The sequence below is a fragment of the Bos indicus genome, chromosome 6 (genome assembly GCF_029378745.1).
Source record: "Bos indicus isolate NIAB-ARS_2022 breed Sahiwal x Tharparkar chromosome 6, NIAB-ARS_B.indTharparkar_mat_pri_1.0, whole genome shotgun sequence".
Lineage (NCBI taxonomy): Eukaryota > Metazoa > Chordata > Mammalia > Artiodactyla > Bovidae > Bos > Bos indicus.
Window position 1 is genome coordinate 101,738,441 of NC_091765.1, and position 25,989 is coordinate 101,764,429.

The 25,989-nt window shown below is 39.4% G+C and overlaps 1 protein-coding gene across 13 annotated transcripts in view; it reads right to left on the bottom strand.

Annotated features, from left to right (window-relative positions):
• Window positions 1-25,989, bottom strand: part of MAPK10 (mitogen-activated protein kinase 10) — a 623,107-nt gene that overhangs the window by 197,116 nt on the left and 400,002 nt on the right. For 2 of the 13 annotated variants that reach the window (XM_070791727.1, XM_070791735.1), the window contains exon 3: window positions 15,077-15,272. The exons of 9 other annotated variants lie outside the window; for them this stretch is intronic. The gene's annotated coding sequence lies outside the window, so the exon portion shown is untranslated. Of the gene's footprint in view, window positions 1-15,076; window positions 15,273-15,710; window positions 15,867-25,989 lie in introns of those variants that run through there. 2 more of the 13 variants (XM_070791733.1, XM_070791728.1) reach the window with 2 other exon arrangements.

Below are 25,989 nucleotides of genomic sequence, written 5' to 3' on the forward strand. Positions count from 1 at the left end.
ACTTCAGAAAAAAAACGGGGGTTGTTCCCTTGCTGTTTCACTACCTCGTGTGTGCGTGCGTGCTCAGTCACTCGGTCATGTCCACTCTGTGACGTTATGGACTGTAGCCTGACAGGCTCCTCTGTCCATGGGATTTTCCAGACACGAATACTGGAACGAGTGGCCATTTCCTCCTCCAGGGGACCTTCCCGTAGAGTGCATTAAATGGGGAAATGTTCTCCCGGCCACTCTCAGTCTTTTCCTTCTTCTCACAGCACTTTGTTCATACTTTAATTATGAGTATCTTGTAATACTGTAACTGTTCATATGTTTGCTCCATACTATATTATGACCTTTGGGGGAAATGATTCTGTTCTATTCACACTCACAACACCAGGACAGAGCACTACTTGTAGTGAATAGTTAATGTCAAATAAATGTTTATTGAATAAAAAAAGAATCAAAGGAAAAAAGCTTCTTTCCTTCTCTACCACAAATCTAAGTATTTTCACTATCTTCTCATATTGAGACCTGTGAATTTTCAACAAATTTTATCCAAACAAATTAGTAATGAGGAGTCTGCAGTAGTGAAAGTACGAAAGAGCCTAGCAAAGACAACCTCAGAAACCTTAGCAAGCAGGAATGTTTTTGTTCTGTACTGCTGACCTGGACATGTGGGAAATAACATCCAGCCCACCCACCTGGAATGAACAATGTATTTTCATTTTTAATGAATGAATAATCTTTCTATGAAAAGCAAGTATCTTGACCTTTCCTGATTCGCATTATAAAGATTCCAAATGTATTAATTGCACCTATGGCCAAGTCACTAAATCAAGGCAGAAGCTTCTGGTTCTACAAAGGGACATTAAGAGAAAAAGGACACTCAGTATGATAATTCTAGTGAATTACAGAAAGCTAGTCTGGTAATTATATTTCCTGATAGCATGGTAGAGAACATCTGGCACCATTACATAGAAACAGCATAAATGGCCAGGGCATTATCCTGACATTAGTCTACAATGGAATTAGTGAGAGCATCTTGGTATCTATGAATAGCTTGAAAAGGGAGGGGATGATAACTGGGGGAGTTTAGTGCTTTCAATTACTGGTTGTTCTTTTGGGAAAACCCCCATATGTTCATTTCTTGCCATGTACTCTACTGAGTTCCTCCTCATTACATGCCTATAGGAGTTAATGGCTACTCTGAGCAGAACAGTAGGCCAAATTGTATGAATGAGATACACTTGAGAATTCATTAGGCTAAACTGGTGCACAGCAGTTGCTATAAAAGAATGCAACTATGATGTGTTTTAATAGCTTAGATCAATACTTAAATTCTTTTGTATGTGAGATGTGCCAGCTAAACCACAGGAAGCTTGAGAATCTTTGCAGATGAAAAAATCAAATTGTTCTGGGCAGCTCCAGGCTCCCATGGTTTGTCACTGAAATGCAATATATAGAGGGGAAGACCAAATGACCTACTGATTCCAAAAATAGCCTAAGGTCCAGCAGTTGCCAAGGTGAGTTGGTACACAACAAACTCGTTGTAAATAATTTTTGTATTTCATACATCTCACATTTATTATAAATGACTAACAGCCTGCAAGCATATATACAATATTTAAATACAAAGTCACTGTTAATTACAAAACACTGCTTCTTCTATGCCCAAAACAATTCTCCCAACTATATGCAGAAAAAAAGTAATTATATCTTAAAACTAGTAATTATCTTTCCAAGTGCTGATATAGAAAATGAAATTAAATATAATTTTCTATTAACAACTGTTTATATGTTCACTTTAAAATATTATTAAGTCTTTACATCCATGGACTATCATTTAGAGCAGGACTCAGCAAGCTGTAGTCCATGGACCAAATTCAACTCACTGCTGCTGCTGCTGCTGCTGCTAAGTCGCTTCAGTCGTCTCCAACTCTGTGCGACCCCATAGACAGCAGCCCACCAGGCTCCCCCGTCCCTGGGATTCAACTCACTACCTGCTTGTAAATAAAGTTTTATTGGAACACAGCCCATTGATTCATTTACATATTATCTAAGGCTGCTTTTACACTATTGTGGCAGAGCTGAGTAATTGTAGGAGGGAATATATGGCCTGCAAAGTCTAAAATATTTACCATCTCACCATTTACAAAAATGATTGCCTCTGATGAGAGCACTCTTCCCACAAACATCTAGGAGAACATGATTAACTTCAGGAAATATGCTATCTCCTTTCAAGGAATCAGTGCTTGTCTACCTCTAAAAGCTGCTGCTGCTGCTGCTGCTGCTGCTGCTAAGTCACTTCAGTCGTGTCCAACTCTGTGTGACCCCATAGACGGCAGCCCACCAGGCTCCCCTGTCCCTGGGATTCTCCAGGCAAGAACACTGGAGTGGGTTGCCATTTCCTTCTCCAATGCATGGAAGTGAAAAGTGAAAGTGAAGTCACTTAGTCGTGTCCGACTCTTAGTGACCCCATGGACTGCAGCCTACCAGGCTCCTCCATCCATGGGATTTTCCAGGCAAGAGTACTGGAGTGGGGTGTCATTGCCTTCTCCGCCTCTAAAAGCTAAGTATCTCTTAAAATACTATTTATATAACAAGATGATTCCTTCCACAGAAGTCCTCTGATAAGCTTATTTAGCAGAAGTAAAGCAATAGAGACCAAAATGTAAGCGATGGGTTGTTGTATTTTGTTGTTGTTTAGTCGCTAAGTTGTGTCTGACTGTTTTGCAACCAGAGATGGGGGAAAGAGGCAAATGAAGAAGAAATGGAGTGGAGTATTAAGAGATAGAACATATCAAATAAAAGATGTATAAATGGTGGAATTCACCAACTCAAGAACTATAACATGCACAAACCTTGTTGAGCTTTCTGAATTTTGGACAAACAGCATTGCTTCCAGTCCTGGGAACCCGGTAAAGTTAGCTAACGGAAACTCATGTCATGCTCTACATGTGCTGGGTAAAATATAACAAAAAGTTAACAGACAGCTGAATTTATAGTAAAAAAAGAAAACTGCCAGTGATGTTGAAGTTAATAAGCTTACAAAATCTGAGTGTGCACATCTCTTCCCACCTCCATGCTCAATGACACTTCTTCAGTTTTTTAAACTTGGCTATGCTGGGGATATGCTACATACCTGAGCACTTTTTCTCAGAGAGCTTATAATTAAACATCTACTAACACACCACTGGAAGTTACCAGGTACCGAAAATGATAGAGAAAAAAAGAAAAACTGAAAGATGAATCATATATTTTCTATAAATATCATGAGGAAAGCAAACATCACAAGTGAGAATCGTCAGATACTATAAAAGAAATATTACAACACCACAAGGATTTCAGACATGACAGAAAAAACCAGAAAGACCATATGTAGGAATGAGAAAAATAATTAAAGAGTCAAAATAAATGTCATAAGAAATAAGCTAGTGATGTGATAAAAGGAAAAATGGATAGATTTGAAAATGAACTAAATAGAAATTGTGAAAAACATAGCTTTAAAATTAAAAGCCTTATAGATTAAACAGGTTAAACTGAAACAGTTGAGCTAATGAACTGGTAGGACACTCACAGAAATTTGTGATAGAATAATAAAGAGATGAAAAATATGAAAGATTGAGAGACATATGCAATACAAGGTCAAAAATAAATATAATGGGAGTTCCAGAAAGAACAAAGCAAATAAACAGAAAATGCAAAGGGGCAATATCTGAAGTAATAATGAAGTAATAACATGAATTTAATTCTTAAAAACTGAAAAACATAATGAAGTACTTAGCAGGATAGATAAGGATATATCCATGCCTAGAAATATCATGACCAACTGTAGAAGAGCCAACACAGTGATAAAATCTTAAAAACAATTAGAGATAAGAGTCAGAATCCCCAGAAAATAATGATGGGACTGAAGGAAGACTGATGGGCATAAAATAAAGTGGGTAGGAAAAATGATGTTTTAGAAATAAACCAATTAAAACACACTATAGAACTAACATATTAAGAACAATAAAACGTACAAACAAAAGAGATCAGTTTATCACCAACATATAATAGAAAGAAAAGTGCTCTAATGTTGATAAGAAAAATTCTAATTTTGATGAGGAGACATAGTATGATTGGCAACCAGCTGAAAGAGAACTAAATAACACTGGGGATATTCTTCCTCCTTCACCAAAGAGAGATACAGACACCAAGCAAAGTGGTCAGTACAACAGAAAATCCCAATACAAAAGATGGCTACCAAAGTAATTTTTTAAAGGGCTTCGATCTTCATAGTGAAGAAATAAAAAATAAGATAGCATTTATTCACCAAGGGCTTCCCTGGTGGCTCAGATTGCAAATAATCTGCCTACAAAGCAGGAGACCCAGGTTCAATTTCTGGGTTGGGAAAATCCCCTGGTAAAAAGCAATGTTTATCCACTCCAGTATTCTTGCCTGGAGAATCTCGTGGATAGAGGAGCTGAAGTCCATGGGGTCTCAAAAAGTCAGACACAAACTCAGTGACTAACACTTTCACTTTTCACTCTTTACTCACCAAATTGAGGAATTTTTTTTGATGAAACAATATTAAATGCAGAGAAACAGACGTACCCTGCTCTCCTCCCCCCAAACATTTATTTTGCTCAATACTTCACTCAATATAAAATATGCACTAAATAAATACTTGTTGAGTGAATCAATAGGTGTTGCAAATAAATATCCATGCACTAAGGGGGCAGTTGACAACAGGTATTCAATTGCTTAAAAATGCATTTAAGACAAGTAATTCTGTACCTAAGAATTTGTGCTAAAGATATAATCAAATATCTTACAAACATCTAAGAATGTTCACCACAGCACTATATATAGTAAAATAATTGCAAAATAAAGTGTTCAGTAAAATGGATTAATAATTACTGTAAAACCATATATCATAATTCCATTTAAGCATTTATAAATTATAAGATGGATGAATGTTCACAATATATTATAAAGTGGAAAAACATAACAGAAATATATTACAATATGTCCTCAGTCTTTTGGGCATCCCTGGTGGACCAGTGGTAAATAATACTCCTGCCAATGCTGGAGACAAAGGTTCAGTTCCTGGGTGGGCAAGATCCCCTGTAGGAGGAAAAGGCAACCCACTCCAGTAATCCTGCCTCGGAAATCCCATGAACAGAGGAAGCTGGTGGGCTACAGTCCATGGGGTCGCAGAAAGTCAGACACTATTTGGTGACTAAACAGAAACAAGTTCAATCTTTTAAAAACTAAATGGATATGGATAGATATGAATATAATTTTACAGAGCTAGAAATGTGCTTTGTGCTTTTATGTATTTTCCAGTTTCTACAATGAAGACTACCTCTTTTTAATAAGGAAAAATGTTATTACAGGATATGGTAAAATAACAGATGCAAAGCTTTTAAGTGAAATAAAACACAGCAAACATCTAAGCAACTTCTTTTCACAGATTAGAAACTTGAGGCCTAATGGTAAACAGTTAGTAAATCTTCCAAATTCATATACGTCATCAGTGAGGCAATAAGGACTCTAATCCGAATGTCCCAAACGCTATGCAGTAAACACAGGTTAAGATTCCTCAAAATGTTGGCTGGCAAACATTTAAAATATACCAGTGATGGCCTCTGAGGCTTCTGAGATGGCTCAATGGTAAACAACACACCTACCAATGCAGGAGATGTGGGTTTGATCCCTGGGTGGGGAAGAGCCCCTGGAGAAGGAAACGGCAACTCCCTCCAGTATTCTTGCCTGGAGAATTCCGTGGATGGAGGAGCCTGGCGGGCTAAAGCCCATAGGGTCGCAAAAGAGTTGGACCCGGCTAAACAACAACAAAAATAGCCTCTGACCAACTGATTTTTTTTCCTCTTCTAAATGCTCCTAAAATTCATGTATATGGGGTTTGCATCCAGACACAAGTGTTTTACTTATTTTTCTAGAATATCCCGTATACAATTACATTAGCACAGAGAAACAAGATTTTTATCATCCTTATAATTTATAAATCTAATAAAATGTTTCTTGAATTGCTTCTAGTGGGTTTAATAGACACCTCCATTTCAGATCTCGTTATCACAAAACTTATTTTGTCTAGGCGTGAGATCGAAACTACTATATTTTTGCCTGGTTATATCTTTTTTGTCATGACATTTTCCATCTAAATATCAAGAAGTATAAAGTTCGGCTCCTCTGATACTACAAGAAACCCTGTGTATCTCCCACCACCACAGACATGATCATATTCACAGAAAACTCAGCATCTGACATCTGCATGCTCCATTCACCCACAGCCATTTGTAGGTTTGTGTGTGTGTACACATGTGAATTACATGTGGTCTTTTTTCCTAAATAGGTACCCGAGGTAAAGGGAAAAGAAAGTTGTGTCTGACTCTTTGAAATTCCATGGACTGCAGCCTGCCATGCTCCTCTGTCCATGGAATCCTCCAGGCAAGAACACTGGAGTGGGCAGCCATTCCCTTCTCCAAGGCATCTTCCCGACCTAGGGATTGAATCCTGCATTGCAGGCAGATTCCTTACCTTCTGAGCCACCAGGGAAGCCCCAGATAAGGGAAAAGATGATTTTTTTTCCTTAGTGATTCCACATTAACAATATTTGTAAAGCATGGAGCAGAATGTTTTTTATAGAGTAAGAATCAACTATGTATCTTTATACATACATTTGATTAGATAAGTAAATAACATTTCACATCACAGAGGATAAGACATACAGATTACAAGTCCCAAAGAGTAAAAATAGACAAAATGTTTGTAGTTTTATTTTGATTTTTAGTCCGAATTACTTATGATATGTATAACCATTTTTATACTAACTTCACTTTAAAAGGAAAATTTGAATTCTTAGCACATGAAGTGAATGAACAATATATGTATATATCCAGTATCCACTCTGTCAGGTGCTACAGAGAGGACTCCAAGTATGAAAGTGAACAATTCAAAGATAAAAGGTAAAAATCAGTGCCTTTAATGAATTCCCATTAAATTAAAATACTGTACATATATATATATAGGTTTTTTTTTATCCTCAGAGTTCAAAATTTTCTATATTAGAGTACTTTTTAAAAATTTTTCTAAGGATGGAGTTTTCTAAGGATGTTTATTTTAACACAGATGGGCATAATAATATGCTTTAAGCCAGAAAAAGCAATAAACCTTTGGGCAATCCATTTAAAAGGCAAAATAAAATCCAATTCCACTGAACAAGTAGCATTATTGCCTTAATTATGCATCCCCAGAATAACTAGGCCAACAGGGGCTATTAATTAGGTGAAATGTCAACTTGAATCTTTGAGAGGTGTTGAACTTACAACGAACAAATCCATCCCTTAAGTGATGCGGAAAAAAATCTAACAATGTAATGAGAAGAATAAATTCAGAGGTCACTTTATCTTCCAGTCACTTAGCAACTGAATTGGAGTGAAGAGGGCAAGAGGGAAATGATTTGTAAAAATAATTAACCATAAACTCTGAAGCAGAGATTAGTACAGAGGAAGCAGTTTTTTCCCAGGGCTTCAAGCCAACTCTCCTAGTAGAAACATATTTATTTATCGTCACACAAAGCCCCAGAGATAAGGCTTACCACCATTTCTTTTTTCCATACATCCCTCTGTCCCTGCCAACTTCTTCTTTCTACTGCTCTACTTCACACACACACACACACACACACACACACACACACACACACACACACGCGCAAAACTAAAGCCATGTTCTTTGTCTTCTTCACACCCTCTTTCCACCTCGGGTTTGCAGGACAGATTCCTCTTACTAGCCTCTTGCTGCAGGCACAATTAGCACACATCCTATTTTGCACAGCCAAATCTTTTTAAATTCTAAAGTAAAGCACAGCGCAGATAGACTTAGCATCAAACAGAGTGAAGTCAGAAAGAGAAAAATAAATATCATATACTAAGTTGCTCCAGGAGTGTCTGACTCTGAGACCCTATGGATCTTAGCCCACTAGACTCCTTTGTCCATGAGATTTCCTAAGCAAGAATACTGGGGTGGGTTGCCATTTCCTTCTCCAGGGGATCTTCCCAACCCAGGGATCAAATCCACTTCTCTTATGTCTCCTGCATTGCCCACCTGGGAAGCACATACGTGGAATCTAGAAAAATGATGCAGACACAGACGTAGAGAACAAATATATGGACACCAAGGTGGTGAGAGGAATTGGGAGATTCGGACTGACAGATACACACTTTTGATACTATGCACAAAATAAATAACTAATGAGAAGTACTGTGTAGCACAGGGAACTCTACTTAATGCACTGTGGTGACCTAAATGGGAAAGAAATCCAAAAAAGATGGAATATATGTATACCTATAGCTGATTTAATTTGCAGTACAGTAAAAACACAATATTTTATTTTTTTTATTTTTTAATTTTATTTTATTTTTAAACTTTACACTATTGTATTGGTTTTGCCAAATATCGAAATGAATCCGCCACAGGTATACATGTGTTCCCCATCCTGAACCCTCCTCCCTCCTCCCTCCCCATACCATCCCTCTGGGTCATCCCAGTGCACCAGCCCCAAGCATCCAGTATCTTGCATTGAACCTGAACTGGTGACTCATTCCATATATGATATTATACGTATTTCAATGCCATTCTCCCAAATCATCCAACCCTATCCCTCTCCCACAGAGTCCAAAAGACTGTTCTATACATCAGTGTCTCTTTTGCTGTATTTTAAAGCAACTATACTGCAACTATACTTTGACTTCCCTGGTGGCTCAGACGGTAAAGTGTCTGTTTACAATGTGGGAGACCTGGGTTCGATCCCTGGGTCGGGAAGATCCACTGGAGAAGGAAATGGCAATCCACTCCAGTACTATTGCCTGGAAAATCCCATGGACAGAGGAGCCTGGTAGGCTACAGTCCATGGGGTCACAAAGAGTCGGACACGACTGAGCGACTTCACTTACTTATACTTTGGCTACCTGATGTGAAGAACTGACTCATTGGAAAAGACCCTGATGCCAGGCAAGACTGAAGGCAGGAGAAGGGGACGAAAGAGGATGAGATGGTTAGATGGCATCACCAACTCGATGGACATGAATTTGAGCAAGCTTCAGGAGTTGGGAATGGACAGGGAAGCCTGGTATGCTGCAGTCCTTGGGATCGCAGAGAGTCGGACATGACTGAGTGACTGAACTGACTGATAGTCCAATGAAAATTAATTTAAAATATAAGCACAAATTTAAGGAACCAAAATTGTATACAGCTATTCATTTCATTTAGTAACATATTTCTTTATATTAGAGTAAAGAAAGAAAAGGAGGATACTTGGGATATGACCAACACAAACTCATATCACAACCCATTTATTCCAGCAGAATAAATCATAAATTCATATGAGGTCAAATGTTCCCTCAATTTATTCTTTTAAATTAATTTTTTAAAGTGGATATTTTAAAAGTATGTTTATTATAAGAATAATGTGTGTGCTTAGTCATTCAGTTGTGCCTGACTCTTGCAACCCCATGACTGTAGCCCGTCAGGCTCCTTGGTCCATGGGATTTTTCAGGCAAGACTCCTAGAGTAGATTGCTATTTCCTCCTCCAGGTATACGAATAATATGTCTGTAATTTTAGGAAATGTAGTAATATACAGTAATATTGTCTTGTGGTTATTACAAAGATTGTAGCAGGTTTAACCAAGTAATACTTAACCTTTTAGAAAAAACTATTTTCTTTAATAATAATTAAATTAGGAGACAATTTGAAGATTTTTCTCTTTAGATAATTATTTCATGGAAAAAATATTTTATATTCTTTAAGTAGAATATTTATTTTCTTGCATTTAAATTGTTTTAATTATCTGCTAGTGTAACCCATCGGAGAAGGCAATGGCACCCCACTCCAGTATCCCATGGACGGAGGAGCCTGGTAGGCTGCGGTCCATGGGGTCGCTAAGAGTCGGACAGACTGAGCTACTTCACTTTCACTTTTCACTTTCATGCATTGGAGAAGGAAATGGCAACCCACTCCAATGTTCTTGCCTGGAGAATACCAGGGACAGGGGAGCCTGGTGGGCTGCCATTGATGGGGTCACACAGAGTCGGACACGACTGAAGTGACTTAGCAGCAGCAGCAGCAGCAGCGTAAGCCATAGATTATGAAATGAAGTTAGGAGAAGGCAAAAAACATCTACTGAAAATCATCTACAGGCAGAATTCTCTGCTAAGTGCTTTTTATGATAATTAATTGTTTAATATTTTTTCAGAAATACATATATGAACAACAGTGTATCTCCTAATCTAACAGCATAAACCTGCACGTACTTCTGCAAAGCTTATGTTTAGAAATCTTATCTCTATCCAACCTAAATAAATTGTGATATACTAAGTTGCACAGAAAAAAACCATTTTAAAATGTACACTACATAAATGCCAACAAACTACTTGTTTGAAAAACGTGTAATCATCACTTCATGGCAAACAGATGAGGAAGCAGTGGAAACAGTGGCTGACTTTATTTTTCTGGGCTCCAAAATCACTGCAGATGGTGACTGCAGCCATGAAATTAAAAGATGCTTACTCCTTGAAAGGAAAGTTATGACCAACCTAGACACCATATTCAAAAGCAGAGACATTACTTTGTCAACAAAGGTCCATCTAATCAAGGCTATGGTTTTCCCAGTGGTCATGTATGGATGTGAGAGTTGGACTATAAAGAAAGCTGAGCGCAGAAGAATTGATGCTTTTGAACTGTGATGTTGGAGAAGACTCTTGAGAGTCCCTTGGACTGCAAGGAGATCCAACCAGTCCATCCTAAAGGAAATCAGTCCTGGGTGTTCATTGGAAGGACTGATATTGAAGCTGAAACTCCAATACTTTGGCCACCTGATGTGAAGAGCTGACTCATTTGAAAAGACCCTGATGCTGGGAAAGACTGAAGGCAGGAGGAGAAGGGGACAACAGAGGATGAGATGGTTGGATGGCATCACCAACTCAATGGACATGGGTTTGGGTGAACTGTGGGAGTTGGCAATGAACAGAGAGGCCTGGCGTGCTGTGGTTCATGGGGTTGCAAAGAGTCGGACACAACTGAGCGACTGAACTGAACTGAACTGAATCAAACAAAAAGGTATTTTAATATGACTCATGACAAAATAGAATGTTATGTCATACACATTTAGTTTGCTTTAATTTCATCTATGATATTTCATGATTAGTTGAAATGTCACAAGAACAAAAAATAAAGTTCAAAAAAACACCATTAGAAAGCTGGCCTGTATTTAGCCAACACTTGCAAGAGCTTTGTGTGTGCTTAGTCATGTCCAGCTGTCTGCGGCTCCATGGACAGGGGCAATAGTTGGCCCGACTCCTCTGTCCATGGCATTTTCCAGAAAAGAAAACTTGAGTGGATTGCCATTTCCTACTGTAGGGGATCTTCCAGACCCTGGGATAGAACCTGCATCTCTTAAGTCTCCTGTTTTGGCAGGCGGATTCTTTACCACCAACACCACCTGGGAAGCCCCACCTATAAGAGCTACTCAAGTCAAGTGTTTCATCCACAGTTAAATAAAAAGAACAAAAACGAAAATTCAAGTTTCACAAGATACTAACAGTTTGAACCTATATGTTTTTTAATTGAACAATGGGTAATGTGGAAAAATATAAGATCATTATAGGAGTAATATGATTTCAAAAAAAGATATGAATCATGAATTATATCCACTCTCTTTCTGAAAGTAATAACATTTTGATAAATGGATGGTGGAGTCAGGAAAGAAAAGGCAGTGGTGCCATGAATCCTCCTTAAGTTCTGTTTAGTCTAAACATATGAAAAGTGACAGAGAAATATTTTATTTTCTTCTTTTATATACATTGATCACATAATTAACTGGTTAGTATTTAGAAGCAAATGTATGTATACGTATTAAACTCCATTTGAGTTTAAAGTTAGAAAAGCAAGTTCAAAATTTTACAATTACTTCTGAATAAAAAACAGTAGTTAATGTTTCTTCTAGTGACATTTTCCCCACTCCAGTACTCTTGCCTGGAAAATCCCATGGACGGAGGAGCCTGGTGGGCTGCAGTCCATGACGTCGCTGAGAGTCGGACATGACTGAGTGATTTTACTTTGACTTTTCACTTTCATGCATTGGAGAAGGAAATGGCAACCCACTCCAGTGTTCCTGCCTGGAGAATCCCAGGGACGGGGAAGCCTGGTGGGCTGCTGTCTATGGGGTCGCACAGAGTCGGACACGACTGAAGTGACTTAGCAGTAGTGACATTTTCAGCCTAGTATATTATATTTGTTATGGCATTTCTATCTAGGATTATAACGTTTGGATCAAGGCAAATATGTCTCTTTTTGTTTATTTTACCTAATTTATTTCTGTCTTAATCTCCAGGCTCTCTATAACCTTTGAATATGGTTATAGATTCAGTTGTATCTTAATTATCTGACAACATAAGGTACTTGTGAAGGAACAATATGATATGCCTAAGGATTAGCATTTTGTACCACTTTCCTCTCGATTGAACATGTTTAAGAAAGTTCTCCCTTTCCTTGACTTAAAAGCAGACCTTGGCTAGCTCTGCTAGGATAGAGACCACTGAGGAAAAGGGGACAGGGAGATGCCAACTGCCTGCAAGAGTCAGGGTTCTCACTCCAAGGAAAAGTCTAGAACATTCTTGACAATCTATTGCTATATGGATAATGAGATACTATTATTGCACAAAGAATTTGCATTTATTTCAGATAGATTTAAAGACTTTGTAGACAATCATTTTATCTAAACTATTTCATAAACCAAAGTTGAAAAGACAGGGTAAAAAAAACTTGGTAGAGAAATTTAGCCAAAATGATTTATTAAAATGACTTCTTAGTGCATAATATATCACTCCAAAGTCAACTGAATGAGTCTGTCCTTGTAAGTAACTCAATGGGAGACATTTCAAAGCTTGCCTTAATCACGCCCATTCGAAAAAACTGAGTAAAAACCTGACATGCGTGTTGTTCTCCTCACTTATGCATATCTACCGGGTTGGCCAAAAAGTTTTTCTGTGTTACAGAAAAACCCGATGGAACTTCTTTGCCAATGCAATACAAACTTTGGGGTTTCCCTAGTGGTTCAGTGGAAAAGAATCTCCCTATAATGTAGGAGATGTAGGTTCAATCCCTGGGTCTGGGAGATCCCTGGAGCAGAAAATGGGTCCAACTTTTTCCTACTAAAGTGGAAAGGGGAAAAATACTTCTTTTGCCTGCCTCCTGTAAGACGGAATGTGGTCAGTGATCTATAGACAGTCATCTTAAGAAGTAATTCAGAGCTATGTATCAGATGGAGATTATTGCTGGGCAGTATGGGAAACGAGAGAGGACAGTGGTAGCAGGTGTTCAGAAGCACCAGAGTCCAGAAACATCCCTTTCTTTGGCTTTTCGCCTCTGCTGATCACCCTTGGTTCTTGACTGGTCCTCCAGTCATCCAGAAGATATGCCCTTTTACCGAATTCTTCTGCTTAAACTAGCAAGAGCAAAAAAGATATCTTTGCAGAGTAGAAACTGTACAGAAAAAAAAAAAAAAAAACTACATGGTACCCAGGAAAGTTACAATTAGGTCCAATACAAGGACTTTCTCAGTCAGTGGTTAAATATTATCACTAGCTCCTTAATGGGGAGGAAGTGGAGATAACTGCCGGAATCTATTTAGTTCTTTATATTCAATTATATGTTGATCTCATTAGGAAAATTGGTTTGACATTCTCAACAAATTTTATCATCATTCTCATAACATCCTGAGTTGAAGACTTCTAGTGTGTTTTTTTTTTTTTCACATATAGATATCTGGACTGGATAGTTAAATCCAATAATATGTTATCCAGATGAATAGAACTAGAAAAGTACAAGAGAAGATCTTCTTTACTTGTCTTGAGATAATTTTAATTCAAATTAAAGTAGACAGTCCTGGTACTAAGAACTGTTACCCTAAGCTACAAATACATGGAAATATTCAGCTGCAAAGTACAAACAGAATAAAATTGCCATAAAAATGTATTTTATCAAAGACACAACAGTTAAAGACAACAACATTAGCCTGAATTGACAAAACAAATCTAAGATATTCACATCCTCTTTATCTTAAGCCACATTTAATCTCTTTTCAATTATGCTTTTTATTTGTTAAAATCTGTATGTCAATGAATTAGTTGCATAAATGAAATATAAAAACATTCCCAAATAAGTCTCAACCTCTATTAATATAAATATTATATAAATTTTGAAATCCTTTAAAAATCAAATGGATTAAGTATTCCCAAATGTGGAAAAAAAACACAATTTTTCTTACATAAACCAATTGTATAAATATATTTTACATCATTAAATAATCATAATTTCCATCAATAAATGGTTTAATTGATATATAATTTATCCAGGCAATTATTTAAAAACAAGCAGCACGTACACATGAGTATTTGTAGCTGTGTATAATGGCATATGTGTTACGAAACTACCTATGCTGGCCCTTAGGTCCATAGCTCCTACTGTCTAAGTAGCCACATTCTGCACCTTTTTGGGCCAACCCTGCCATCACAGCTGACTGGACTGGGCTGACCTAGGATAGAGAGCTACATCAAACCTCTTGTGTTCTGGCTCAAAATTGTGATATGGGTCAACTATCAGATCAGATGAAACCAGAAAATTAAGAGACTGTATAAATTAAATGAAAGAATAAGTTGTACTTTAAAATGGAAGTGTAAGAAGAAAGCACATGCTACTATGACAATACACGTGAGTTAAAATTAAAATGTAGTAGGAGGTAGGACAAAATATAAAAGACAAAAAGGGAGACAAAAGAGTTAGGGATGGAGACCTGTCCTGCAGAGGGAGTTGTGAAGAAGTTTCTACACAGTGGGAAGCCCTCTCACAGGCGGGTCTGTGGGGAGTTTTCAAATCTTAGAAGGCAACATAAAACAAACAAACCAAAAAAAAAAAAAAACCACACCTAATTGCAGAAAGAATACACACCTAATTGTAGAAAGAGAACTTTCCCTTGATAGGCTCTAACCCTCTCACAGAACAAAGGATTGAGCAAATACCAAAGGAGAGCTGCATACAGGCCCCTCCCCACCTGGAGGCAGAGAGGCAGGCTTCCTTCATCCAGGGCCAGAAGGCAACAGGCTGCTGCAATCTCAGCCACAGAGATGGCACCTTCCACCACACTGTGAGCAGGCTCCCAGCTGCTAACCAGGTCTTCCTGAGGTCCTGGATGGTTGACATCCGCCAGGAGGGTCACAGTCTGAGATCAGCTTTCTAGAAGAGACATACAGTGCACCTGAGATGGTGCTCTCATGACACACCCAGGAAACTGCGCGGCCTGGACCAGGGAGGTGATTAAGACACACGGTCCACCTGGGACAGTGTGCTCTTCAAGAACCTAGTCACCTGAGCTGCTCAGATCTGGGAAGGGCACAAAACACACACCCAACCCACAGAGACTAGGCCAGAACTGTGTCTGAGTGTCTCGTGTGAAGATAAGGGTCAGCAGTTGCCTTTCACAGGGCAGGGGCTCTGGGTGCAGCAGACCTGAGTAGGGCACAAGCCCTCTTGGAGGAGGTCGCCATTAACCCCACCATAGAACCACCAGAACTTACACAGGACTGGGGGAAACAGACTCTTGGAGGGCACAAACAGAACCTTGTGTGCACCAGGACCCAGGAGAAAGGAGCAGTTAACCCACAAGAAACTGACCTAGACATGACCATGAGTGTCCAGAAGTCTCCGGCAGAGGCATGGGTTGGTGGTGGCCTGCTTCATGGTCAGTCACTGAGTGCAGTAATGTGTGCATGGGACATTTTGAAGGAGGTTCCCCATTATCTTCATTACCTCCATCATAGTTTGGCCTCAGGTCAAACTACAGGGAAGGAACACAGGCCTGCCCATTAACAGAAAATTGGATTAAAGATTTACTAAACACGGCCCCTCCCATCGGAATAAGACCCAGTTTCCCCCTAAGTCAGTCTCTCCCATCAGGAAGCTTCCATAAACCTCTTATCCTTATCCATCAGAGGGCAGACAAACTGAAAACCACAATCACAGTAAACTAACCAAACTGATCACAAGGACCACAGCCTTGTCTAGCTCAATGAAACTATTAGCCATGCCATGTAGGGACACCCAAGACAGATGCTTCATGGCGGAGAGTTCTGACAAAACGTGGCCCACTGGAGAAGGGAATGGAAAGCCACTTCAGTATTTTTACCTTGGGAATCCCATGAACAATATGAAAAGGCAAAAAGATAGGACACTGCAAGATGAACTCCCCAGGTCAGTAGGTGCCCAATATGCTACTGGAGATCAGTGGAGAAATAACTCCAGAAAGAATGAAGAGACGGAGCCATAGCAAAAACAGCACCAAGTTGTAGATGTGACTGGTGATAAAAACAAAGTCTGATACTGTAAAAAGCAATACTGCATAGGAACCTGGAATGTTAGGTCCATCAATCAAGGCAAATTGGAAGTGGTCAAATAGGAGATGGCAAGAATGAACACTGACATTATAGGAATCAGTGAACTGAAATGGACTGGAATGGGTGAATTTAACTCAGATGACCATTATATCTACTACTGTGGGCAGGAATCCCTTAGAAGAAATGGAGTAGCCATCATGGTCAACAAGAGGCCGAAATGTAGTACTTGGATGCAATCTCAAAAACGACAGAATGTGTCGGGAGCCGCGTTAGGCATTACTGACAAAATAGAGGCACAGCCCCAGACCCCTCTCCTCATTCCACAGGCAGGGATTCCGGATCCTGGGATGAAGGAGTTAGGCCTTGTAATTCTGACTTGTCTTTTCCTCTCCTTGGCTGAGTTGACTGAAAAGGAACATTAAGGTGCTTATTGTTCTTGAGAGGAGTGTGAGAAGGCACAAAGCCTTCTGCAGCTGTGCTCAGAAAATAATTCATAAAGTTAATCACTGACATTTGTTCAAGGACTTTTACAAAAGAGTGTTCCAGGATGAGCACATAGGCCGTAGCTTGAGGCCATGGGAAGGATTGCTATTTGAAGCCTATTTGTGAGGACAATGTTTATGGCAAAGGAGTTTACTGAACTTAGGGCTTAGAAATAATTAAAACAGAAGTTAAAGATTTAAGGAATGTTGTAAAGTTAGCATATTTTACTATAGCTTATAGAAGTTAGGAATTTTTAGAGATACTATAGCTAGAAGCCTTTTTAAGAGATAGTGAGCTCAGGATGTTGGGAAACATCAAACAGGATTTAGGAAGATAAGTGGTAAACTGAGGAATGTAGCATGAGTTACAATGTGATCACAAGTTAACTATAGGACACATTAGAGGAGGTACATAATAGATGATAAGGCTGATTCTGAGAGAATCACTGAAGCAGGAACTGTGTTTGAAGAGCAACAGTGATTTATGGAGATAATAAATCTGGGAGAGGGGGAACTGAAAATGTCAAAGCTCTGGCCTAATGTTTTTGTAAAAGTATAAGAGAATCTTAAACTTGAAATAAACAGGCAGTCCAAGAAAACTGAGAGGCTGCCTCATTTCTCTCGCCGACACCGTTCATCTTTTCAGGTTGAATCCCTGGCTGCTGGAGTTGGACTCTGGCAAGAATGATCTTTGTTCATTTCCAAGGCAAACCATTCAATATCACTGTAATCCAAGTCTATGCCCCGAGCAGTAACGCTGAAGAAGCTGAAGTTGCATGATTCTATGAAGACCTACAAGACCTTTTAAAATTAACACCCAAAAAAGATGTCCTTTTCATTATAGGGGACTGGAATGCAAAAATAGGAAGTCAAGAAACACCTGGAGTTAACAGATAAATTTGGCCTTGGAATACAGGATGAAGCAGGGCAAAGGCTAATAGAGTTCTGCCAAGAGAACTCACTGATCATAGCAAACACCCTCTTCTAACAACACAAGAGAAGACCTGTAGAGACACATGGACATCACTAGATGGCCAACACTGAAAAGAACTGATTATATTCTTTGCAGCCAAAGATGGAGAAGCTCTATACAGTCAGCAAAAACAGGATCAGGAGCTGACTGTGGCTCAGATCATGAACTCCTTATTGCCAAATTCACACTTAAATTGAAGAAAGTAGGGAAAACCACTAGACCATTGGGGTATGACCTATATCAAATCCCTTACAATTATACACTGGAAGTGACAATTAGATTTAAGGGATTAGATCTGATAGAGTGCCTGAAGAACTATGGACGGAGGTTTGTGACATTGTACAGGGGACAGGGATCAAGACCATGCCCAAGAAAAAGAAATGCAAACAGGCAAAATGGTTGTCTGAGGAGGCCTTACAAATAGGTGGAAAGAAGAGAAGCCAAAGGCAAGGGAGAAAAGGAAAGATATATGTATTTGAATGCAGAGTTCCAAAGAAGAGTACCGAGATATAATAAAGGCTTTCTCAGCAATCAATGCAAAGAAATAGAGGAAAACAATAAAATGGGAAAGACCAGAGATCTCTTCAAGAAAATTAGAGATACCAAGGGAACATTTCATGCAGAGATGGGCACAATAAAGGACAAAAATGGTGTGGACCTAACAGAAGCAGAAGATATTAAGAAAAGGTGGCAAGAATACACAGAAGAACTGTACAAAAAAGATCTTCATGACCAAGATAACCACGATGGTGTGATCACTCACCTAGAGCCAGATATCCTGGAATGCAAAGTCAAGTGGGCCTTAGGAAGCATCACTACCAACAAAGCTAGTGGAGGGGATGGAAATCCAATTGAGCTATTTCAAATCGTAAAAGATGATGCTGTGAAAGTGCTGCACTCAATATGTCAGCAAATTTGGAAAACTCAGCAGTGGCCACAGGACTGGAAAAGGTCAGTTTTCATTCCAGTCCCAAAGAAGGGCAATTCCAAAGAATACTCAAACTACTGCACAATAGCACTCTTCTCACATGGTAGCAAAGTAATGCTCAAAATTCTCCAAGTCAGGCTTCAACAGTACAACACTATGTGAACTGTGAACTTTCAGATGTTCAAGCTGGATTTACCAAAGGCAGAGGAACCAGAGATCAAATTGCCAACATCTGTTGGATCATCAAAAAAGCAAGAGTTCCAGAATAACATCTACTTTGGCTTTATTGACTATGCCAAAGCCTTTGACTGTGTGGATCACAATAAACTGTGGGAAATTCTTCAAGAGACAGGAATACCAGACCAGCTGACCTGTCTCCTGAGAAATCTGTATGCAGGTTAAGAAGCGACAGTTAGAACCGGACATGGAACAACAGAATGGTTCCAAATAGGGAAGGAGTAGGTCAAGGCTGTATATTGTCACCCTGCTTATTTAACTTCTATGCAGAGTACATCATGAGAAATGCTGGGCTGGATGAAGCACAAGCTGGTATCAAGATTGCCAGGAGAAATATCAATAACCTCAGATACACAGATGACACCACCCTTATGGGAGAAAATGAAGAAGAACTAAAGAGCCTCTTGAGGAAAGTGAAAGAGAAGAGTGAAAAAGTTGGCTTAAAACACAACATTCAGAAAACTAAGATCATGGCATCTGGTCCCATCACTTCATGGCAAATAGGTGGGGAAACAGTATAAACAGTGGCTGACTTTATTTGGGGGGGGGGGCTCCTAAATCACTGCAAATGGTGACTGCAGCCATGAAATTAAAAGACGCTTGCTCCTTGGAAGAAAAGTTATGACCCCTAGACAGCATATTCAAAAGCAGAGACATTACTTTACCAACACAGGTTCGTCTAATCAAAGCTACAGTTTTTCCAGTGGTCATATATGGATGTGAGAGTTGGACTATAAAGAAAGCTGAGCACCGAAGAATTGATGCTTTTGAACTGTGGTTTTGGAGAAGACTATTGAGAGTCCCTTGGACTGCAAGGAGATCCAACCAGTCCATCCTAAAGGAAATCAGTCCTGAATATTTATTGGAAGGACTGATGCTGAAGCTGAATATCCAATACCTTGTCCTCTTGATGCAAAGAACCAACTCATTGGAAAAGACTGAAGTCGTGAAAGATTGAAGTTGGGAGGAGAAGGGGACAACAGAAGACGAGACATTTGAATGGCATCACCAACTCAATGGACATGAGTTTGAGTAGGCTTCGGGAGTTGGTGATGGACAGGGAAGCCTGGCATGCTGCAATTCATGGGATTGCAAAGAGTCAGACATGACTGAGTGACTGAACTGAACTGAACTGAGTGCTTATCCTATGTGCCCAAAACTATGCTAAATATGTTACATGCATCATCTCATGTAATCCTAATGATAACCCTATGTAATAGATATTCTTTTTAGTCACAATTTACAAGTAGCAAACTGAGTCACAGAGAGGGTAAGTAATTTGCCCAAAATCAAATATTTGTGTAAAACCAGAATTCGTATAGAACATGAGTATCTGAATCCATATTTCTTATACTTATCCACTGTACAATCCTGCCAGTTATATGAGAAAATGGCAACTAAAAAAGCATAAGAAAAGATCATATCCTTTACTGAAAAGGAAAGACAATCTAAAGCAAGAATCTTGTATATCTAGTTCCCCAAAAGACTGACTACAATATACATCCTATCCTTGGGCTCATATAAGATTTCTATATCCTCAAAGTCAAATGTGCCGAGTAAACATAATTGATACATACACTTCTATATGCTCAACAAATTGTTCTACCTATGATTCCTTCTACCCTGTCTTAATATATATAAATTTAAACAATCACCAAAAAAAGTACTTTCCATATATATATTTATTTAATTACCATTGTACTCTTGGTTTGAGGAACACCATGATGTTGAACTTGAAATTGAGTTTATAATTTACCAAAATCACAATTAAGCATTTTTAATTATCAAAGAGGGACAGAGTGCTTATCAAGGAACTCAATTATAAATATTCATTCAGTAGCTATTATTGCACGGTTCTAGGCACTGAAGATGTAACAATGAATCAATCAAACAATAAAACAATTCCTGCCTTCATTGAATTTGCATTCTATTTGTACAAGACAATTGAAAAAAATAAATGTGGCGTAGTACAAGATCCATACCAATAGACAGCTTCTAGAAAAATGATGCCAAACCACAACTTCAAACTGCATGGCCAGAGCTGACCAAGTTCATCCACATAATTGAAAAAGAGAACACTTATGAGAACTCTCCCTAAATGCGCCCACTGTTGGAATTCTACGTTTGACGTTTTTAAGAACTATTTACATAGTGTGGGCATAGATAAGTCATAAATTATAATGACTGTCCAAAATGAGAAACTTATTTGCACATGCCCATTCTGGTTGGCTGACTTCCCAGATGAATTCTGTACGAGAATATAATAAAATTCAGATGGAATTCATGATTTTGAACTGGACTTACAGAATAGTAATTAAAGTCTGCAGTGCTAATAACAGACTTAGTAAATCAGTATTATTAAATTTCTCTATCAGATAATATAAAATTTGAGGGTTAAAAAAGAGCAAGAAAGGTTATCTCAGCATGGTTTTGAACAAAAGTAAAAGTAGCATTTACATAAAAATGAGACACCCAACATTTCCTTATAAAGACACATACCTCTAATACCAAAACAGGCCACTCAGAAATATACATGCAGCTCTTTCCCACGCACGTAACAGAGTCTGATTCCATTTTTGATGCTTGATTGCTGACACTTATCCAGTTTTCCCCTTTCCCCTCCCCTCCTGCCCCACATGTAGGAAAACTGAGAAGAAAGCTCAGATGCCCCCTCTCTTGATGATGTCAGGAAATTCAAAATACTCAAGTCCTGGTCCATAGGGTTACAAAGAGCTGGACACAACTGAACCAACTTAGTATGCATACAAAACTTTGCATAGCTTTTTGAAGCAAGTATGGTATCATCAGTCTTAACATCTGAAGCAAATATCGGGTGGGAGATCCATCTCTCCTCTTCACGGTGACCAGAACAACTGACCCAGCAGGCATGTCCAAATGATAATCAACCAGCGCTGGTGGGGTCAAGAAGGGTGGGGAAGGTCTTTCTCCTCTTGCTTAGGCTTGCTAACTAGTTCTGCTGCCTGTGGACTAGCTCTTTGCTGCATTTGCTGAGTCCCTGCTCAAGCTTCTGTTGCGGATTCAACTGACCTGCACCAGAAGTTTCACTCTCTGGCATTTAGGACAGGAGTATGGAATTGGGGCCCACCTTAAAGGGACCGTGGATTACGCCTCTTGAGCTGGACCTATCTGTGAGTCATGTGTCTTGATCCCAGCCCACAGTGCCACTGATGCTAGACTCAGGGTGTGTGTTTCATTGAGGAACTGGCCCTTTCTGTGGAGCAGCAGTCCTCAGTCTTTTTGGCACCAGGGGCCAGTATCGTGGAAGACATGTTTTTTTTTTACAAACGGGACAAGGGGTGTGGTTTGGGAAGGACTGAAGCACATTTAGGGTTCATGCTCTTGTGATAATCTAATGATGCTGCTGATCTGAAAGGAGGTGGCGCACAGGTGGTGAAGCGAGTGAAGAGGAACGGCTGTCAATACAGACGAAGCTTCACTCACTCACCTGCTGCTCACCCTCTGTGGCGCAGTTCCTAACAAGTACACGAGGTACTGACCCGGGGTTTGGGGACCCCTGCTGTAGAGTGCTCAGGAGAAAGACCAACATCCTGCACAATGGTGGGCCCACTGGCTGATCTCCTGTGTAGAGGAAAGGCGGTTGCTATGCGGCATGCTAAGGTCCCACTCTAAGAACCGATGGCTGAAAATGGGACACTGTGAACTGCCCTTGCTGATGCTGCTGCCTATACCTCTGTCAACAATAAAGGTCTTTACCTCAGGATTACCAAGAAAAACAGCCACACCTCCCTCCCCCACCCCATGACACAGCCAAGGGTTAAGCCACACACAACATCAACCTGGATTTCTTAAATTCCACAAAGTAACCATTGACATGGAGGAGGACCCTAATCTTTCAGATACTGATTTGAGGCTTCTGAAAGAAGAAACATAAATACGAACAGTGTAGAGAGGACCATCTTTCCATTGAGGTGTACTGAACAAAACAACCATAAATAGAAAACTAATACAGGACATTGAAACAAACAAACAAAAAATGAAACAGAGGTCCACACCTTGACTAACTGGAAAACCAAATTTTACTAAAAAAAAAAATTTATACAAAAAGAGAAAAGGAAACTAATTAGCTTTCATGCCTTTACAATATTGGTTCTGAATCAATTTTAACAAATATTGAAATGCACCAGCTGCCAAATTCTCATGTTGTTCGATCACTAAGTCATATTTGACTCTTAACAACCTCACGGACGGCAGCACGCCCGGATTCCCTGTCCTTCACTATCCCCCAAAGTTTGCTCAAACGCATGTTCATTGAGTCAGTGATACCATTCAACATCTCGTCCTCTATCACGCGTTTTCCTCCTGACCTCAATTTTTCCCAGCATTGGGTCTTTTCCAATGAGTCGGCTCTTTGCATCAGGTGGCAAAAGTATTGGAGTTTCAGTTTCAGCATCAGTTCAGTTTAGTTCAGTTCAGTCGCTCACTTGTGTCTGACTCTTTGCGACCCCATGAACCGCAGCATGCCAGGCCTCCCTGTCCGTCACCATTTCCCGGAGTCCACCCAAACCCATGTCCATCAAGTCAGTGATGCCATCCAACCATCTCATCCTCTGTTGTACCCTTCTCCTGTCTTCAATCTTTCCCAGTATAAGGGTCTTTTCAAAAGAGTCAGCTCTTTTCATCAGGTGGTCAAAGTCTTAGAGCTTCAACTTCAGCATCAATCCTAACAATGAATATTCAGGGTTGATTTCCTTTAGGATTGACTGGTTTGATATCCTTGCAGTCCAAGGGACTCTCAAGAGTCTTCTCAAACACCACGGTTCAAAAGCATCAATTCTTCAGTGCTCAGCTTTCTTTATAGTCCAACTCTCATATCCATACTTGACCACTGGAAAAACCACAGCCTTGACTAGATGAACCTTTGTTGGCAAAGTAATGTCTCTGCTTTTCAATATGCTCTCTAGGTTGGTCATAACTTTCCTTCCAAGGAGTAAGCATCTTTTAATTTCATGGCTACAATCACCATCTGCAGTGATTTTGGAGCCCAGAAAAATAAAGTCTGACACTGTTTCCACTGTTTCCCGATCTATTTCCCATGAAGTGATGGGACTGGATTCCATGATCTTCATTTTCTGAATGTTGAGCTTTAAGCCAATTTTTTCACTCTTCTCTTTCACTTTCCTCAAGAGGCTCCTTAGTTCTTCTTCACTTTCTGCCATAAGGGTGGTATCATCTGCATATCTGAGGTTATTGATATTTCTCCCAGCAATCTTGATTCCAGCTTGTGCTTCCTCCAGCCCAGCATTTCTCATGATGTACTCTGCATATAAGTTAAATAAGCAGGGTTATAATATACAGCCTTGATGTACTCCTTTTCCTATTTGGAACCAGTCTGTTGTTCCATGTCCAGTTCTAACCGTTGCTTCCTGACCTGCATATAGGTTTCTCAAGAGCAGGTCAGGTGATCTGGTATTCCCATCTCTTTCAGAATTTTCCACAGTTTATTGTGATCCATTATAATATACATCAAATTCAATTCAGAATTTTGAATATAACCTGTCCTGAAATTTGGAATATATTTTTGTAAGAATATTATTATATATTACTCAAAGGGTGATAGAAAAAATACTACTTATTGAACAAATAATATATATCAGAATTTCATGGTTAATAAAGCAGAAATAGAATTTTTTCTGGAACTCTCTTTCTCGATGATTCAGTGGATATTGGCAACTTGATCTCTGGTTCCTCTGCCTTTTCTAAAACCAGCTTGAACATCTGGAAGTTCACAGTTCATGTATTGCTGAAACCTGGCTTGGAGAACTTTGAGCATTACTTTACTGGCATGTGAGATGAGTGCAATTGTGCGGTAGTTTGAGCATTCTTCGGCATTGCCTTTCTTTGGGATTGGAATGAAAACAGACCTTTTCCAGTCCTGTGGCCACTGCTGAGTTTTCCAAATTTGCTGACATATTGAGCACATCACTTTCACAGCATCGTCTTTCAGGATTTGAAATAGCTCAACTGGAATTCCGTCACTCCACTAGCTTTATTTGTAGTGAAGCTTCCTAAGGCCCACTTGACTTCACATTCCAGGACGTCTGGCTCTAGGTGAGTGATCACACCATCGTCATTATCTGGGTCATGATCATCTTTTTTGTATAGTTCTTCTGTGTATTCTTGCCACTTCTTCTTAATATCTTCTGCTTCTGTTAGGTCCCTACCATTTCTGTCCTTTAATGAGCCCATCTCTGCATGAAATGTTCTCTTGGTATCTCAAATTTTTTTGAAGAGATCTCTAGTCTTTCCCATTCTATTGTTTTCCTCTATTTCTTTGCATTGATCGCTGAGGAAGGCTTTCTTATCTCTCCTCCCTATTCTTTGGAACTCTGCATTCAAATGGGTATATCTTTCCTTTTCTCCTTTGCTTTCCGCTACCCCTCTTTTCACAGCTATTTGTAAGGCCTCCTCAGACAGCCATTTTGCTATTTTATATTTCTTTTTCTTGGGGATGGTCTTGATTCCTGTCTCCTATACAATGTCACAAACTTCCATCCATAGTTCATCAGGTACTCTGTCTATCAGATCTAGTCCCTTAAATCTATTTTTCACTTCCACTATATAGTCAGAAGGGATTTGATTTAGGTCATACCTGAATGGTCTAGTGGTTTTCTCCACTTTCTTCAATTTCAGTCTGAATTTGGCAATATGATCTGAGCCACAGTCAGCTCCTGGTCTTGTTTTTGCTGACTGTATAGAGCTTCTCCATTTTTGGCTGCAAAGAATATAATCAATCTGCTTTTGGTGTTGACCATCTGGTGATGTCCATGTGTAGAGTCTTCTCCTGTGTTGTTGGAAGAGGGTGTTTGCTATGACCAGTGTGTTCTCTTGGCAGAACTCGATTAACCTTTGCCCTGCTTCATTCTGCACTCCAAGGCTAAATTTGCCTGTTACTCCAGTT